Genomic DNA, 20,959 nt, shown 5'->3' with positions numbered 1-20,959 from the left:
ACTCTAAGTATAGTCATGGAAACTATAAAAATGAGCCAAATGCAAATCCTAGCACTGAAAAACACAATAACTGAAATGAAAAATTCACTAGGTGTGCGTAACAGCAGATTGACACTACAGAAGAAGAGATCACAATAGTAATTATGCAGTGCAGTAGTAATTATTCAAATTGAAACTCAGTGAGAAAAAAAGGCTAAAAAAAGAAAATGAGCAGAGCCTTAATAACCTGTGGGACAATAACAAGCAGTTTAACGTATATGAAATTGAATTCACAAAAGGAAAGAGAAGAGAGACTGGGGCAGAAAAAATTCAAAATATATAAAATATTCCACTTTTGGAATAGTAGTTGCAATAAAAGTCACTTACCACTTCCTCTCTTGTTCTGTCCATTTTTCTTGGAATATTGCCTCCCCTCCCCTTCAATAGAAAGCTTCCCCCTCTAGTTATTGTGGATAAAGAATTGCCAGAGAGTGTAATAGTTTTTCTTTTCCCCTCTTTCCCTTTCTCTTTTGTTTCTTATCATGTAGGGCCTCCTCTCTGGCTCATGTGATAATCTTTACCGAACTCCTGTTTTAATATGTCTAAGGCCAACATCCGACATGGCAACAGCAATTGAGGTTGCCATCTGATTAAATTTAAAATAGTCCATGACCCATTGCCATTTTCCAAAACTCATCTGCCTTTTGTGTTGGTTAAATTGGAGCATTCAAAGCCAATGTGACAGGAATCCCCACCTGTGCATTTTGCAAGTCTCTGATAGTGTCACTAATCCCTGTGATTTCCCTAGCTGCATAAAACAACTGTTGGTTTAATAGTTTGGTGAAGAGTGGGAGTTCCGGAAGCTTCCCTTTAGACTTGCATAATCAATCTATTGGTTGGAGAGCCAACATGAGGATTCTGCCAATTGCTGAAAATATCTATTTCAACTAAACACTGAGGAACTGAGGATGGGGCTATGAAATGAGTTTCAGGACCCAGTGAGCTACTATAATGTGAGCTCAAATAAAAAGGCCATTATTAAAGGACTTTCAGAAGCACTGACATCTGACTGAGAGCCTATGGAGACATTCTGGATCCTCAGGAATCAAAACTACCTCAAATTCAGGGTCCTATAATATCTGAAATTTTTAATATTTTTGTTTTCCCAGTGCAAAATTGTGTGGTGACAAAAGCCAGTTTATTTGGGGGATAGTTGGTGGAAAATTTAGAATATGCTCTTTGAATATTATTTCTGGGTCTTTCTTCAGGGTATTTAATTGAAGGAACCATGAAATGATCTGGAAATGGGGTGAGGGGTCAACAATTCTCTATTTTGGCATCTGATCCCGGGATCTTTTACCAAGCTAATTTTTCCCTAATAAATAAAAAAAAAGAATATTTTTGTGGATTGCCTATTTCTTTCAACTCAAAAGGCCCTCTAATCAGTTATTCTATGCCAATGAGACCACTTTGGTGAGCAGGCTCATCCTGATGCCTATCCTGGTTACGAATCTCACCTGGTGTTGGTGTCTCACTGTCGCTACTTGGCATGATTAAACTCTGTCTTCATGTTGAAATCAACTATGGACTCTACTGTCAACATCTTTGGTATGTAAAAAATCTCCACTAAATGATTTTGCTAACATGACAATACACCCCTCTTTTCTCTTCTTTCTTTCTTTCTTTCTTTCTTTCTTTCTTTCTTTCTTCTTTCTTTCTTTTTAGTGTCTGGATGAAGGAAAGGGTATCTAGGTCTTTTAAGAAGGAATACCTTCTAAAATCTTGGGTTTCTTTTCTACATTATTTAGGAAGTTTCTGGCATCTCAACTGTATTGGTCCACTTTTGAATCAAACCAAACTAGCAAACAATTCAAACTGGTCACAACTGCTTGTGCTATTATAAATAGATTCCCTGGTAAGTATATCAAAGTTTCTAAATGCAGCCTCCTTTAAAATTATTTCTCCCTTCTTTACTCTGTCAACTAAGAATTCATTCTCACATGTATTCCTCTGAGATTTCCCTATATAAATCAGCAAATTCTTGCATGTTTTTCCAAGAAGAGCTGGAGATCTGGCACTGCCTGTCTGCTTTAGTATCCATCCAAGTTCTTCTAGGTCTTCAAGTCATGGTTTATCAAAACCCCCAGATTCACACAAATATGTAGCTATAAATGGCAACCATGTTTATGCACACTGTTTTATGTGCTTTGTCTTGAAACCTAAGGACTGATGCTGTAGCCACTGCCAAATACACGGTCTGATGCAACATTTATAGCTTCCTCTTTATAGTTATCAATTAAATATTTGACCTTGTCGCTGTAAGGTATTTTAGAACCCATTATTCATCACTATATAAACAGTATAATCACCATTTCTAGTTTTCTTCATGTTTTTATCACCCCTGGTGTAACAAACTGTTTAATCCTTCCTGAGTTAAATTGCTGCAGCATTTTCTTGCTCAGAAGGCAGAATCTATCTGATCCGCAGAACAAGCTTTCAAAGTAGCTACTTCTCCCTTAACTCTCACTCTTTTCTTCATCTTATTTGATAATATAAAATCCAACATCACTTTTAAGACACATGAGTTTGTGTCATTTAGGGAAGGCTGTCCTTCTCCAAATCTCCATTACATCACATTCTTACCCTGTGCTCCAGTGTATACTTGCTGATTTAGGAAAGTACCATGCTGCTTCCTGCTTCCTTACCTTTAAACATGCTGCCTCAGCTCTCTTGGGATGGTGGATGCCTGCTCACCTTTAATAATCTTACATAATGACATCCCCTGACCACCTTTTAATAGGCAAGCAGCATTGAACACACTCCTTTTAGGTAATGCCATGCTGTATTTCAATTATTTTGTTTATATCTTTGATCTCTCCCGGGTAAGTGCCTATAGTGCACTCAAAATATAGGTATAGAAGGAAATGGCTTAAAGGAAGTGGGTAAATAAGGATTAAGTAAAATTAAATAAGAAAATGAGGATTACACCTTTGTGAGATTTTAGCATTATTACAATAAACATATTTTTTAAAAAAAATTCAAGTAGAGCTTATTTAACTTCTGCTTACTTTCAAATTCTGAGATGTGTTTTAGTCACTTCTGAAATCTAATTCAGTAGGACACAAGAATGTTGCTAATGTCTTTTTATTATGATGGTTACTCTGTTTGGCATAGCCCCAGAGCCAGACTCCTTTTTCCGTGGAGGGCTTCAGGAAGTTGGCCTCTCTGTAATGCATAGAGGCTTTGTTGCTTTATGTGGGATAGCACGTGTATCTATCCCCTTGTTGGCTGCTCCCTGTGGGATTTAGCCAATGGGGTCCACTGGGCAGAGATTGGAAACAGGAGCAGAAATCAGGGTGTTTTCTTGCCCTCTCTCTTCCTGATCCAGGCCACATTCCAGCAGTGGCTGGATCCTCCAAGATTACAGCTCTTGTCCAGTAGCCTTTACCCCTCCACATCAAAGTTCTCTGGGATGTTAACATAATGTCTTCTCTTTAACCCTTGAGGCCAAGGGTGATGAAGTCTTCTCACTTTTGCTAATCTCTGGCTGCTTCAACAAATATTGTTGGTTGTTTTAATTCTGCTCATATCATTTATTAGAGTCTTTTTAAACAATTTTAGTTATGTTCTGTTTCTAGCGTAAGCTCTCACTGACAGAGTTGCCAGTCTGCTTACTGGTTTGTGATTCAGCTTAGGCTAATAGAAAGGCTAATATAAGCCTTTACTTGTACTTCTTTAACACTAAAACACATTATTAATTTATCTCTTTGCTCCTAAAATGGGAGCAAATCTTAATGCAATTAATTTATTTATGACCTGGGGAGATATGAAAATAATTTATAACTCTTCCCCCAAAAATCATGACATCTTTCTCGGGATAGGCGAAAATGTAGATGAGGCTTTTTTCAAAATAATAAATCATAACTTTAGAATATATCTTTCAAAGCTTAAATTATGCTTCCTAAATTACTTTTTTTTCAGTGTTCAATTACGGCATATTTTCCAATTAAACATGATCAGTGAAAACTGTATATGCTCTATTACCCTTGTTGATGTTGATCAGTAGCAGGGTCAGTTAATATTCATGTTTAAAGGTTTATACCAGTAACTGTCTTTAATTTTAGAATATTAATAATTTCCAAAGCACATCAAAACTGTACTTTAACTGTACTTTCTTTCAAATAAGTGGGATTAGTGATCATTTGGAAACCACTCAGTACCTATGACCTGATAAAATGTACTGAACTTGATTTTGATCACTTAGATCAGGAAAGAAATTAATACAGTCAGTCCTTGCTTCTCATGGTAGTGTGGGACTGTAAATAGGACACACAAACAAATTGCACAAAATTATCCTAATAACAAATTGGATAATTGTGACTTTTCCATGATATCTAAAGTTTCTTTTTTCTAAAACATTAAGACCTCTTACTATTAGTGATTAACATATGGGGAAATGAAAATAGTAAGCTCAATATTTATTTAGAACACTGTAATGCAAAACATTAGAAATATTGATAAAGTGTTTAGCTTTATTGTAAACATCTTATGAAGAGTAGTTTAGATAGTGCGTGCCTCTTTCTTATAATGTAATGTATCACGTAACATAATATACGGAGTGAGCATCTTTTCTATGACTTAGTGATTTGTCATATTCCTTCCTAAGTTTGGATCCACCTCCTGCATTTTATCTTTTGCATTTTCAAAGTCATGAACTACCTCCAAGAATCCCTTTATTTTGCTGTTGTGGCTTCCTTGGGACATCTTTATCTTCTTTTGCCATCCTTCTCATCCTTTTCAATTATGTTGATAAATTCATCCTCATGAAGCTGCTCTGGATGCATGGGTGGAGTCTCTTCCCATAGTCAGGTATTTCTTGTATTCTTCCATCTATTCAAATTTCACTGCAAGCATTATCAGTTTTCTTTTTTCTTTCTTTCTTTTTCTTTTTTACTGAAATTCCATCTTTGTTGTCTAATTCCCTTTATTGCTTATTTGTTTTGTAAAATGTCACCTACGTTTATCACTAGGAGACAAGGAGGCAACACCACTTCACACTTTCCAGTCTGTGTGTGAACAGAATAATAAGCGCACAGTGACCCATCACTGACAGACTCTGGAAGAGGTACAGGTTTGGTCACTGGACATGATTCGCATCCATTGTTTACACGGGGATATTTGTGAACTAAAGAGCCAGCAGCAAAGAGTGTACTTTATGCAATCATTCACAGTGAATATGCTGTGGCAACTGAAATTTAAACCATGTCATTTGGAGGTGGGTGTTAACATAACTAAACCACGGTAACTGAGACCGGTGCAGAGTGGAACCTTGAGGAATGAGGACTGCCTACATCAGTGTTTGAATTTTGATATGAGAAGACTCTTTTTCATTATTTAACACTGTTGAAGTCCTATTACCTACTGGATCTAGTTTGGTACAAAAGTCACAATGATTTGTGATTTCAGAGAAAATTTGTTCTGAAATGAAAACTAATTAATACCTTTTTCCTTCCTCCAACCAGATATTTTAGCAGGCTATACAACAGCTATTCCAACAAATATTTTTAACACCAGAACGAAAGACTGGCTTCATTTCCTCAATCCTTGTTTTGGACATTAATATAAATTTTGTGTGGAAACTAGATGTGAAAATTGGAGGTAGTTTAGGATTTACTCTCCAATCATACTTTATTCTGTTCCTTAATGATTATAAACTCAAACTAAAGTTGGAATTCTCAAGTCGCTCACTAGAACCCAGAGAACAATTGCTTTCTAAATTCTGAATGGAGCAGAGAAATTTAGTAAGTTGTGAAATTAGAATCACATTCAGACTAGATTAAGCCAATTAGCTATTCTTTATTAGTTGGACATAAATTGTTTAAAATAAAAGCAAATTTCTAAATCAATTAAAGTATAAATGTATTAACCATACTTCCAAACATAATTTAAAACCAAAAGCCTAAATCAAGTATCAAAACATCAAAATCCAGGAACAGATGTTGTAATGACATTTTACTTACTGGAGTAAGACTATTAAATTTTATAGCTTCACACACATCAGAAAGAAGTTGATTGCCTGAACCCTACTATTGTTGCTAGTGGTTTGTGTTCATGCACTAAAAAACCAAATGTTAATAGAAAGTTTCTTCCTCTGTTTATTAATTCATTCACTTGCTCACTCACTAATTCACTCATCTATTCATGTATTTATTCATTCCTTTAGTAAGTATTGCTAATGTTAACATCCCGTATGCTAAACACTGGAGATACAATAATTTCTTAAAAATCTGCAATTCTTTCCCTTAAGGGAGTTAATGCACTGAAGGATAGACAGATGTCTAGCAAGCAAATATATAGTAGGAAATATATTGTTTCTAACTCATGTGGGGAAAAAAGGAACAAAATGAGCTGAGAGAATAAAAGAGGGGAACAATTTAAATAGGATGGTCGGTAATACCCCTCTGAGAAAGAGACATTTACACTTACGCTGAAACTTGAGGAAAGGATAGCACCTGCCTTACCAGTAGGGTGAAGTGCATTCTGCGCACATCAGAACCAAGTAAAATTACTGAGGTTAGATTTTAGTGCATCTACAAGTACGAAAGGCCAGTTGGCCAGAGAACAATGGGTAAGAGGTAGAAGGGAAAGTGGGTCAAGAAACTGAACATTAAGAACCCTTGGAGTCATGGATTTTATTATATGTTCAAAAGGAATCCCTTGGAGGGGTTTCATAAGGAGTTTGATATGAACTGATTTACCTTTACCTCATTAACTGGAGTGCATTGTAGGAGTAATCAAGAAGTGTAACAAGCATGTCCATAGTGAGGAAAGAGGGGACCGTGGAGTATAGCACTATGTGATGTGCACTTGGGTCAATGTTGAGCTCCACATGCCAGTGTGATTTTAATAGGGATGATTCTAAAGCTGTTGAACTCAGAACTGGTGACAGTGACCCTGTGCTGAGTTCCTGGGTACAGCTTGCATCCTCGCGAGAAGGGAGGATCACTCAAGGTTTGGTTCCTCTTATTCATCTGTAGCTGCACATGGACCGTCAAATGTAACATTCTCTTACTGTGCCGCACCAGTTACAATCTATTACTGACTTTGGTTAGTGACGTCCCTGACTCTGATTTGTTGGCCTGTTCTTGTTTGTGTGCATGGATATGTGTGCCTCCTCCACTGCAGATCTTGCTTCCTGCAGCTGAGTCATGTCTCCCAGTTCCAAGTCCATCCCAGCCTAGTCTTCTTAACCCTTGCTAAACTCGGTCCCAAATATTAGAATTCGCATGTTTTCCTGGATCCATTCAGAAGTGTCTGGGTAAGAAGTTCAGCTGTTGCCATTGAATGCTTGGGCACATTTGTGTTCCTTTCTCTGATTAGACCCCTTTAAAGAAAACGTAAACTAGCCTTGTCTATCTATCTTTTTATAGGTCAGTTTCCATTTCTCTCATTTTCTCTCTATACTCTCCTCGATGATTTTATACTTTTCTGTAGCTTTAAATAACACATAAATATAGATTTTTCAATTTGTTATCTCCAGCCGAGATAATTCTAAGTGCCAGACTCATGCATCTCACTTGATATATCCTCATAAATGCCTCATAAGCATCTAAAAATTCACATGTTTATATTTGATCTTTCTCTCCCTCCAGTCTACCACTAAAAAAGCACCCACTTGCTCCCTCCTGAATGTTCTGTTTCAGAAATGACATCAACACAAGCCTGGAGGTTCGGAAGTCAGTTCTGACTCTTATTCACCTTCAGATCCATCAAAGAAAAATCTGAAAAATCTTTTGGTACTATTGTCACAAATGATCTAGAATTTGTCCATTTTTATCCTTCTTACACTACTGTCCCCATAATCTTCCATGGAATCTTACTTTGTCACAGTAACTTACTAATTGATTTACCTGATTACACAGTTATCCTCCACTATAAACCAAAAAAGAGACCTTACCTATGGTGCCTGATCTCCAGAGGCATAAGCAATCAAACACAGCAGGATTTCTATTTACATGTAATGCTTTCCTTTAGTTGATTCAAAATGTATTCAATGCTATAATTAATTCAGAAAGGAAGGAGCCACAAGGAGCCAAACTTGAAATTTCAACCATGTGGCCAGACATCCTGTGAGCCTATGAACATATAAACACTTTTACTTTTATTTTTTCCTTGAGTCTATCCAATACTGGCTGAAAGAGTTTCAAGCCTGAGCATAAAAATATCCTTATAATTATCGCATTTCAATTCTCACATTTGTTACATTTTTGTGTATTTTCAGAGCAGAAAGTGATAAAGTTGGGTATTTTCATTTCCTATGTTCATAGTTTACGTGAACAACGTGAATCTCTAGATAAATAGCCAACATCAACAAAAAAAGATACCTTTTATCTGGAGGCATTATTTGTGAAGATACAGAAATCCAATTATTTCTTCTTTAACTGTTAAGTCATAATCTAAGCCTAATAAACTTAAAACCTTGCCATCAAAGCTACATTACTGTAAATAAAATTTTAAGGAACAAATTATATTTGATTAAAAAAATGAGATGATAGGAGTGTTTTATGGAGATAGAAGAAACAGGCATGCATTCAAATAAGAAGAACTTTAGAAGTCATCTCCCTCATCTGACACAATACAGGAAGTTGTTTGTTTGTTTGTTTGTTTGTTTCCCCTGGGGGTGGAGGTTGTTTTATTATTATTTTAAAACATGTGCAGTAGTTTTCAAACTTCTGCTTAAACTCCAAGTGACTTGATAATCATTACTGTTATAGTCCATTACATTTACAAATCATTCAGATTACGGGAAAATCTATCACTCTTTCCCCCCCAAAGAGTTTGGCCACTGACCTGCCCTTTAGAGCCATGTTGCAATCTGATTCTCTTTCACGTGATCTCTCTCTTTTTCTTTAATGTTTATTTATTTTTGATATAAAGAGAGAGAGCATGAGTAGGGGAGGGGCAGAGAGAGAGGGAGACACAGAATCTGAAGAAGGCTCCAGGCTCAGAGCTGTCAGCACAGAGCCCAACGTGGGGCTTGAACCCGCAAACCACGAGATCATGACCTGAGCCGAAGTCGGACATTCAACCGACTGAGCCACCCAGGCACCCCAACACATGAACTCTTTTGAGGAAAGCTCTTATTCTGTGTCCTATTGTGCAACTTTTTTTTACTTCAACATAAGTTTTTGAGCTTCTTTTCAATCATTCCTCCTATGGTTCTTCATCACTGTGTTCAACATTTTCTAGATATTTATTCTTGGCTACTGTAAGAAATTCATATCAAATTTGCAAGCCTACAGTTTCCAGAATCCTTTCATGATCTGCCCTTCAAAAAATTGTACAGGGGCACCTGGGTGGCTCAATTGGTTAAGCATCTGACTCTTGATTTCCGCTCAGGTCCTGATCTCACGGTTTGTGGGTTTTAGCCCTGCATAGGGATTTGCGCTGACAATGCAAAGCCTGTTTGGGATTCTCTCTCTCTCTCCAGCCCTCTCTCTGATCCTTCCTTGCTTGTGCTCTTTCTCAAAATAAATAAACTTAAAAAAATATTTTAAAAAAATCGGTTCAATTACATTTCTTCATTTGTATAGAAACATTTCCACCTTCTCTAATTTTTTCTAAAGTTTATGGAGTCATGTTTGAAAGTTATTTCAATGCCTTTGTGTATAATCCTTTAGATCATAAAAATTTTAACTTGTTTCAAACAAGAAGAAATTTCTTACTTCTGTCATAATGCGAGTTCCAATTCTCCTTTAATGATATTCATCAGTCCTCTCCAGATTAAAGATTAAGTTTAGATGGATGAAAATCTGAAAAGCACACTGAAACAAAACACACACACACACACACACACACACGCACGCACAGCCCAAACCTTTTGACAGGATCACTGTCTACATGCCTTTTGCTCAGCTGAGTGAAATGTAAAATATCCAGACAATCATTTTTTCTATTATTTTATAAGTTGTTTTGCTAATTTGTTCTGCATGAAAATTACACAAGAAAGCTGCCATATTCCAAGTAAAGCTGATCCCATTATTATACATTGTTCTCTCTCCAGAAACAAGTGTATGATTTCATAAAATGCATAACCAGATTTTCAAGTAGTTTAAGTTAATCCATATTTGCATGGCCTCAACTGTATACCATTAACAGAGGAAAAGGGGAAAGGCTATGAAATACATATTAATCTGTAATTTATGACCCTTTCCCATCCTCCACATAATGAAAACCTGAGATTTATTTTCTTCCATAGTTGCAAGAGGTAAGGGAAGCGGCACCCCACAAGTGCAAGCTCACAGTGAATGTTTCACATCACTGGTTAGTAATGCTACATATTAAATTTAACCACCTCATCTTCTTGGTACAGTTACTACGTGATAGTTTCAACAGTTTCTTTTTTCTTCCCCGTGCTCATTATGGAACAGATATTACAAGGGCTAAAAGGGGTCATACATTAACTGGATGAGATCCAATTATGGGAAAAACCAGAGCAGTACTCTTGGGCAAACTGAAAGCTGTACTAAAGTGATCACATGACTACACATTAAAAAGCATGAAAATGTTCACTTTTTTTCAAGATAATTTAATATATGTATGTCAGTAAAATTATGATTAAAGAATCCACTCAGTCAGCTATAGATATCAGGTGACTGAATTCCTAGAAAAAAGAATCCTTGCAATTAAAAAAAAACCTTTTCATTTTCTATATTTGCTATAGAAATGTACATTTGGGAAATATATAATTATTTGAAAATAATTGAAGTATGGTTTTTTACTTTCCACCTATATTTAAAATATTTTAAAATTGAAGTTGCTATTGCTAGCTTTATAGGAAGACCATGTTTTCACACAAACTGTTAGATAGCTGTATTCATAGAATTTGAATTTAAAAATCATATATTGTTCTGGATAATTGCCACTAGCTGAGTAGCAAATGATATCGCCAAAAGTATATTGATATAAAGCTGTATCCACTTTTGGTAGCAGAAACCAAACATTATATTTTAGACTGGAAGATAACATATGTAGACACTATAATCTCAAGTATAACTTTTCTGAAGTAAATTATTATGTGAAAAAAAATCTCAGCAAGAGGTTAGTTGGATCCTTTTATTATCTTTGATATTTCATAATTTTTTCCCAGAGTTTTATATACAATTAAACAAAACAAGTAGATATTTTCTGGCAGAAAAAAATGACACGTTTACTTTCAGTACTGCTTTTGTTATATGTCAGAGTACTATAAATAATACCAAAAAAAGTATCATAAAATTTACCTCCAAATTATTTCATTATAAGCCTTTTTTTTTTTTTTTTTTAACCAGGAAATCAGAAAGTATTAGGTTGCAACTCCAAGACTGTTGGAAATACTACCTGGTATGATAAGTGAGTACCCATAGCCAGATGCACCAAAGCACTTGAATAAAGCATCTTAGAATAGATGCACCTGGAAAATAGCCAAGTGACGAGTGGAATTCTCAAGCAACACTAGGGAAATAAGAAAGTAAACACGGGTCTGGTAGACTTGGTAACCACAAACTCATCCAAGAGTAGTCAGAGAAGATAAAGACATTCGATTACAAATGGAAATTCAGTTGGGGCAATCAGTATTATCAGCTACGTACACCGGCAGACCCACACTACCCTGAGGGTAGTGTCTGTTTTCGAAGAATGCGAAACCCGGTTCTGATTCTGCTGGTTAACCTGAACACCTTTGCGTGAGCAAGGGCCCTTCTGGGTATGAAAAGTTGGCCACGTTCCACAGTGGGACTCATACCGTGTAGGGAAGGACACCTGCTCAGCCATTCAGTTCTAGTTGAAATCACCTGTGACAGTGTACAACCACATTGCCCCCAGGTCCGTCGTTTTGGCTAAAATTAAACGCGAATAGCTGGAGAACATTACAATATGCTTCTAATTAGAACAATATTGTGATCTCTAGACAAAAGTGGCCCCAGAGGGGCAGTATCCTAACCTGAGTTATTGGCCTCCTCCCTAGGGGCAGTTATGCCATCACCTTTTAGAGTTTGGATTTAAGATCTAGGGATGGGGCGACGAGGGCAACAGATCTTGATTTTTTTGTCCCTTCATACTTTCTTGGTATTTTCTAACTGGGTGTCAGTGGGGTTAAGGTCAATTTTAGCTTTTTGAACTCATATTTTAAAAGCCAGATAATTCTGAATTTTTTCTCTTTTGCTTTGTTATATTCTCTCCATTCTTTTTGGTTATGAATGAGCTGGAGTCCCTGGGGTCTCCCCCGTGTTCCTCCTTCAGATATCCTCCTTTCTAGATGCTACTCGGGCTTTTCAAAAAAGCCTTACTTGGGTTTTTTACAATAGAGGAACCCCGACAGTGTCTCAATTATACTAGTGCCTGTCACAACAAAGTAGAGCAAAGAGGAAGTGTGTCAGGCCATCATACTTTCCTCCTTTATAAGTTCTGTGTCTCTGTGCCCCTCACCACTGCTGTGTGTGAACTTCTGGTTTCTGGTTCTTCACGGGAGGAGCTTGGGGGTCACCACTCTATCCAAGCAAGAAATAAAAAGGCTGAACAGACTGAAAAGTCAACAACTCTTCTTGGACCTATAAGAGGTCCAAGGTAGGTCTACCTTCTGGGAGCTAGAGCTGGGGTAGGAAGCCCCGAACTGCAATTGACGAATTGCTGGCAGCTCAGTGCAGACAACTTTGAGAATCAAAAACTCCAGGGGGACCTACTCATGCGGAAGGCCCTCAAAACATTGTGTGATTTAGGGGCGCCTGAGCGGCTCAGTCAGTTAAGCGTCTGACTTTGGCTTGGGTCATGATCTCACAGTTCGTGGGTTCATGGGTTTGGGCCCCACCCTGGGCTCTATGCTGACAGCTCAGAGCTTGGAGCTTGCTTCGGATTCTGTGACTCCCTTCTCTCTGCCCTTCCTCCACTCATGTTCTTTCTTTATCTCTCGAAAATAAATAAAACATTAAAAATTAAAAATATATGTATATATTTGTGCGATTTAACTCCTGGAGTTCCCCCAGGTTCCTACAGTGAATATGGAACAGAAATACCCTTAGACTTCTGGCAGAGGGAAGGGGAAAGGAAACCATTTGAGGTACATCAGTGTACCTTATTCTCAACAAGAACTGCCCTCATGGGAATCTGCTTAACCAGAGCTTAACCTGCTGGCGGTTATAGGCGCCTAACTGACCTGGGAAGTGAAACGAAAAATTCTAGCTCATTCTAGCCATCCTGTTTCACCTAAGTGCTGGGGAGGAAGAGGAAAAAAAACAAAACAAAACAAATAAAACTCTTGTGAAGTTCACAGTCCAGAAGTACAGTTTCACTAAAAGGCTGAGACCTATTCAGAGGACCAGAGAAAGCTTTCTCTCCTCTCATACCTCACTACCACATTACTAAGGACCTATTCACAGACACAGTTTATGTCCATTATGTCTGCTTGTCAAGAACAAAAAAAAAATTACAAGGCATACCAAAGGCAAACAACACAATTTGAAGAGACAGAGCAAGCATTAGAAACAGGCATGGCAGGGATGTTAAAAGCAGACCAGGAATTTAAAACAACTATGATTAACAAGGGACCTAATGGATAAAGGAGACAGCATGTAACAACAGACAATGGAAGCAGAGAGCTGAGATCCTAAGAAAGAACAAAAAATGCTAGAGACAAAAACATTGTAACAGAAACGAAGGATGCTTCTGATGGGCTTTATTAGTAGACAGGACACAGGGGAGGGAAGAATCTCTTCCCCAGATGCTTAAAGACACATCAGTACAAACCTCCAGGAATAAAGAGCAAAGAGAAGATTGAGGAAAACAGAAGACCCAAGGACTGTGGGACAGCTACAAAAGGTATAACGTATGCCTGATGGGGACACAGGAAAGAAGAGAAAGAAAGAAAAGAACAAGAGAAGTATTTGAGACAATAATGACTGAGAATTTCCCCCAAATTAATGTCAGACACCAAACCACAGATCTACAAAGCTCATAGAGCATGAAGCAGGATAAATGCAAACAAACAAACAAAAAAAAACCAAAAACAAACCACCTCAGCATATAATTTTCGGGTTACAGAACATCAAACATACAGAAAAAAATCCTGAAAGAAGGTAGGAGGGGAAAAGGCCCACCTTACTTATAGAAGAACAAAGATAAGAGTTACATCTACCTTCTCCTTGGAAATCCTGTAGTCGAGAAAATAGTACAGTGAGATATTTAAAGCTTTGGGAGAACCTAGAATTCTGTATGCTGCAAAATTATCTTTCAAAAGCGAAGGAGAAATAACTCAGACAAACAAAAATTGAGGGAATTTGTTGCCAGTGGATCTGCTTTATAAGAAATCATATAAATTTGCTTTATAAGATCTGCTTTTTAAGAAATCTTAGAACTTTCTAAAAGCAGTCCTTTAGAAAGAAGGAAAATGAGACAAGTCAGAAACTTAGATCTACAAAAAGAAAGGAAGAACATTGAAAACAGAACAAGTGAAGGCAAAATAAGATTTCATTCTTCTTATTTTTAATTAATCTAACACAACAGTTCAGAATAATTGCAACAAGTGTTCAGTATGTATGCTTCTGTATATATCTTATAATAAATGTGTATGATATATATGTATTTATCCATGTTTATGTTTACTTATATATAAGAGAAATGAGTGAGAGCAGTGATACGAAGGGAGAGGAAGAAGGAAGTAGGATTATTTGGTTGTCACAAGGTACTCACACTATCCATGAAGTAGCACTGTGTTATTTGAAAGTGGACTTGGATTAGTTGTAAATGCATATTGAAAGCTCTAGGACAACCACTAAAAAAAGTAAAAAAAAAAGATATTAATGATATGCTAAGAAAAAAATTGAATCATATAAAATGCCCGATTAAAGCCACGAAAGTCAGGAAAAGAGTGAGAGAAGCACGGTTGCTGGCAGGGAGTGTTTGGTTATTCCTCAGCTATCAGAAATGCACGGATTTTGTTGGCTCAAGTGACTCTATCAAATAATCTGGAAATTAATGAGTTTAAGACGGAACCCAATTTGTGAAACTCTGATGGGTGTACCTCTTCTGTCTTTACTGTCTGTGTCCTCAATAGCCCAGTGGTGAGGGGTACTTCTGCTTATTGGAAGTCCTGTTCCTAAAACTGGCCCAACTCCTTCCCATAGTAAATCTATGACTTCTGTCTTTACTGCAGGATTACCAGAATGTCCGTGTGGGCAGACTTCTGCAAAACTGCAGGATGGACCTAACAGTCCCTTACATGAGGAGGATTGGGCACGCTACATGGATGGAAGAGGGACATGTGACTCCTTCCTCTTAGATTCATGTGACTAGGACTTTAGCTTAGAAAGAGGGAGAAGCTTCGCAAGTGGCCTCATCCCTGCTCTTGTTAGACTAGTTTTCTTTCCTCATTTTGTCTAGAATGGCTCACACATTCTGCTCACGGACTTGGGTGTTCCTCTTGTCATCTTTAGGGCACTTGAGAGCTTCCCAGAGCTTCTCCAGTGCCTTTTCCACTCTGCTTATATATCACCACTCTCTTCCTTAAGCAAAGAATTTCCTCTGCCACCTTCTCCATTGAAATAAATGAAAGCCAGACTTCAACTATCCCCTTCCATTCTCTCCCTTTCTAATCCACCTTTGGTTCAATTGATAAACTTGCTTTATCTCACTTATTCCCACATCTCCTATACCACCGTATGCCCCAGAGCAGATCATAGCATTTCCTGTCCTTGTTTTTTTTCCTTACCCAGCCACTTGAATATGTACTTTTTGCCCCGCCCATTCAAAGTATAGGCTGTATTGCTGCACACTCACCATGGTTGTATTGAGTTATCACAGAAAAAAGATGAATTCAGCCAGTTGAGGCAATGTATTCATCACACAAAAACAAATGTTCATGTGTGGTTATGCAGGCAGTAGGGGGTATCTGGCCAGCTCAAGGGACCTCCAAGTTTCCTTGATTTAATTTTTTTATTTTAAACCAGTTCCAGGGGCCATTTAGTCAACATTTAATGTATGAAATATCCACCATGTCACGATACTTAGGAACTCTTTAACTTAAGGCTTCTAATCACAGGTAGAGTTTTCCAAGTAGAGACTACAATTTTTCATAGTAGGCCTGGCAATGTCTATACTGCTCTCACAACCACTCATCCTAATCCAAATCTTCTCCCTACATCAGTTTAATCCCCACATTGCCACCAGAGTTATTTCCCTAAAAATAAATCAGTAAATTTGGTTTGAATGCCCCATTTTCGCTCAAGGCTCCATGCCCTTCAGGCTCTACATAAACTGTTATAACCTTCTTCTCTTTGAATTTTTATTCTACAGACCTAACTCAGACATGTCACTTACATGAAACCTTCTGCTAACCTGCCTGGAAACTAGTCATTCTTCCCTCTGTGGTGTCTTTTCAGAAAAAAAAAAAAAAAAAAAAAAGAATACAAAGTTTATTTATTGAGTTGTTTTGACATGTAACTGTCTCTGCAAGGCTATATTTGGCCATACACATTTCTGGAAATTCTTATAGCATATAGATAATTACTCATAAAAACAGATAACTTGTAGGAAAATAAACCCTGAATGTAAGCAACCACAGTAAGCACATTTGCAGAAATCTGTTTTGAAAGTCTAGTGCAAATGTGAAAACTACCTAGTGGTTGGAATTGAAACCCCGCTGGATAGGCTTGTAGCAGCCGGTTGTACACATCTTCTCCTCATGTGTTCAGTGATGTCACATCAGCCACATTAGGTGCATTTACATCATGGAAATCAGCAAATGCTACAAATCAGGACTCTTTCCTACCTCCTCTGTACCCCTCCCCAAATCAAACATTTTTCAACACTCCACTGAGTAACGTTCCTTTTTACAAAACCATCCCGCATCTGTGGTTTGTAATCAACCTTTATTATCCTTATTTAAAAATTCTTAGTCTTATCATCAGATTTTATTTTAAAAAGCATGCTTTTGCTTACTAATACATTTCATGGCAGTATGAATTTATCTTTTGAGGTTATTTCCACAAACACTTGACTAGTTAAGCTCTATAGTTGACTCAATCAGCTTGATAAAATAATTCTGAATTTTAAAATCAATATTTTATATCGTTATTATGGGAGAATATTACATAAAAATACAAATGATGTCACCAAAGTTAAAAATTATTTATAAGAATGAATGATTTAAACAAACTATGAAGTATAATGTGATTCTTCTATTATATTTAGCTTGTTTTCATTTTTCCTTAATACTTACATTCTGTTCCTTGTGGCTTGTAGCCTCTGGTGTCTGCTGGCATTCCTTGGTTTCTGGCCACATCATTCCCGTCTCTACTTCCGTCATCATCGTACCTTCACGTGTGTGTGTGTGTGTGTGTGTGTGTGTGTCTTTTCTGCTTGTGTCAAATCTCCCTGTGCCTCTCTCTTATAAGGTGACTTATAAATGTGATTACATTATACCCACCTGGAAAATCTCAAGATATTACCCATCTCCAAATATTTAATTACATCTTTTACCATTTAAGGTAATATTTACAGGTTCCAGAGATGAGATTAGAACTCAATATCATCCCACTACATCATTGATCATATTTTAAAAAACCAATAAGTATTTGTAAAAACCTATTCCAAGGGAGCCTAAGTATTTCAACCGTTTTTTCAGAGGCTTGAACAAAGTTGTCTAGTATTGCCAAGCATTCACTGAACACTCAGGAGTGGCAAAAATAAAGACACAAACGATCTATCTTATTAATATTTATGGATTATTTTGGTTATTTTTGAACTTCGTTCTATGCATGTCATTTTAAAGTTTATTATGTATGAATACCTTGCTTTCCACCCCCCCCCCCCTTTCATAGGTATGGTACTATCCCGTGTTCATTTTTAAAATTGGGTTGTTTATTCATGAACAAATATTTTTCAATACTCACCTTGTATTAAGTACTTTTTAATTTCTTACCTGAAGATTTTATGACAGGTGTTACCAATGATGTATTTTTTCTTAAGTCTCAGCATACATGAATCAAACTGATTTGCCAAGATTCCTTATAATCATGATTTGAATTATAACATTCCCATTGAAAATGTTTTTATTGAATGCCAAGTATGTCTACAGTGCTTTATCATCTTCTCAGAAAAAGAAAAAAACCACAAACTGCTGTTAAGGAATTACAGAGTTTTAAAGGCAACAGAGAGAAGTGAACTAGTTCAGCAAGATTCAGACCTTCAGCCATTTCAGCTGGTTTAAAACAATGTATGAGAGTATTGATTCATATGATCTTATTCTGCCAGGGTTTCATGTTTACTACCTCCTGTATTACATGGAATTTAACAATGGAGAAATCATTCATGAGTTATAGATAGCTTAGAAGGGTGATGGGGAATGTTTTGGATTCAGACTTGGTTGGTTTCTTGATTCTGGCTCATATGTGGACAAATCATAAAACTAAACAAATCATTACCTTGCTGTATTCATTTATACTAAATGAATAGACATAGTGAGGCTCCAAATATATGATAATGCCTACTAGAATAAATAAAATATGAGAAGACTTATATTATGTGGTTAGAGACTACATGTGCTTATGTGTACGGGATTTTTTTTAATGACAATTATTTTTTGAGAGAATAAGAGAAGGCTTTAGGAAGGAAGGTCTTCAACCTTGAAAGATTGAGGAAAGGGATGAAGAGAAAACGCATTACACACACACACACACACACACACACACACACGAAGGAGGAATAAGACCAGGAGGAAGAGGATAAAGTTGTGGCAGATGAAACTAACATGGTATGTTTATATGACAGCTGGAAGAAGCCCTGACTGCATTAGGGAGAATGTTAGGTAATACTAGGAAATAACGTTCCACAGCTAGAAGACACAGACACTATAGATCTTGAAAATCAGGGGGAAAAATTGGTTACATATGATGAGACAAGAGATAGAGAACCATTGAAGGTTTTTGAGCAGAAGAGTGACATAATGGAAATAGTTGATAATTTGCATATATAGTGAAAGAGTTTAAAGAATACTAATCAAATGAAATTGGGAACTGAGAAAAATATTTCTTCTGAAATAGACAATTTAATGGAAAATAGTGACAGTATCCAAGTAAATAACATAACAAGAAAAAGACTTTGCAGAATATTGATTTAATGCATCACTTAAGCAAGAGAATATCTCAAACCTGCATTATCTATGCTCTATTTCCTTGTACCTTGGACAGCTTATCTATTTACCTCCCTCCAAAGAACAGGCACATTTTTCTACATGAATTGTTTGCTTATGATGTATAGTATTTAACAGTATGATAAACTGCATCTCAAAGAGTATTCAGCACTTTTAGAAGTTATGTATTTGTTAATATGCCATGGGTTAGAATATCATAATAAAAATGACTAAAATTAAATTCAGACCAGCAGAGAATAACTGCCATCATCATCATCTGTTGAAAACATATCACTGCCAAAGAAATCACTTTCAATATGCACAAAAGTTTGTAAATTGCAATTTGACCTCATTGTATAAATTTCAATAGTCATCTGAAACATCAAAAGAACCCATTTAAAATAATTATGTTGATTCTAAATTGTACATTCAAATGATATGTTCAGTTCACAGATTGATGAAATGACAAGAACATATGCCATAAAACCAAGATGAAAAGTTGAAGTTAGTTATCAAGCCTGTTGTTAATTTTTAGATGCAGGTATGGAAAATCTACCTCTTTAAATTAAGAGGTCTAATCTGAAAAAAAAAAAAAAAACTAAACAAAGAGAAATTGTGTGGTTATATCTATGTAGTTACCATATTAGAGATAAAATTAGCCTTTATTACAAGGAAAACTCTGGAATTCTTTTAGGATAGGAAAATAAATGTCATTCCCCATTAGAATGAAGCAAATGCCTTATTTGGTCAAGGCAGCATGCATAATTTAATTAGATGCCTTAATATTCTGGAAAATGGCATGAAAGGGCAGCTCAAATATATTTAGCAGTTCTGAATTTTAGAGACACAGTAGCTAAAAGATGTGTATCCTTACAGAACACTTTATGATAGCATCACTTCTGCTCATGGGTGCAAAGGGTCTTAGTACATTTCTACTTCCCTGAGACAACAGGGCACAATGGGAAGAGGAATGAATGAATGTGAAAGTTGAGAGCCAGAGAGCTTTATGAATTTCATAACAAGGATCTGAAGAGATCAAGGTTTGCAGCAATCTGGAACTGGTAAGAGCTACAAAGGATGTGGCTTTAGGGAGCAGAGGGTAGAGAGAGGAAAGTCCTTGTAATTGAAATTCTTTGGGGGGATGAGAAGTTTGATCTCACTTTTGTTTTCATGAATATAAGCAAATAAGAAAAGTGATATCTTATTATTTATAAAACCCTGAGTATTTTGACAAACCCTAATTTAGGGTTGGAAATCAGAATCGAATGAAATACATCAGTGTCATTTGAGTTTCCCTCCCCTGGGAGTTGATTTGACTCTAGTTCAATGAAAGAATCAGTAAACGTGAAATGATGGAGATGAACTCAAAACATTGATAAAAAGCTCTCTCAAAGAGCTTAATGAAAATCGTACCATTTACAGGCACTACAGAACACTCCAAATCAGAAGGAAAGAGTTGTAAGAGATATTTGCAGAGCAATGCTCTTAGTGTTGACTGGACTTTTACTTCCTTAATGCCAAGATTAGTTTTTCCATTTTTGGATTATATATAATACCTTACATATAATTCAATATATCAAAAGAAGCCTAGAAGTCAATGCCACATTTATTATTTTAGGTGCATTTCAATGATTCTATACCCTATCTCTTCCTGTGAGGTAAGAAAAGTCATTATCCTCATTTTCATTTTCTCAACTAATGATAGTGCTAGGTAATAGTACGTTGTCAATAAATATTTGTTGGCTGACTGATTTAATCTTACTATGCATATTATAAATGAAGAAAATGTTTAGGCCTCATATGGTGCTTGAGGCAAACTTA

Source organism: Panthera leo, chromosome F3 (genome assembly GCF_018350215.1).
Source record: "Panthera leo isolate Ple1 chromosome F3, P.leo_Ple1_pat1.1, whole genome shotgun sequence".
NCBI lineage: Eukaryota > Metazoa > Chordata > Mammalia > Carnivora > Felidae > Panthera > Panthera leo.
The sequence above is the reverse complement of the archived record's forward strand: the minus strand, read 5'-3'. Positions refer to the sequence as shown.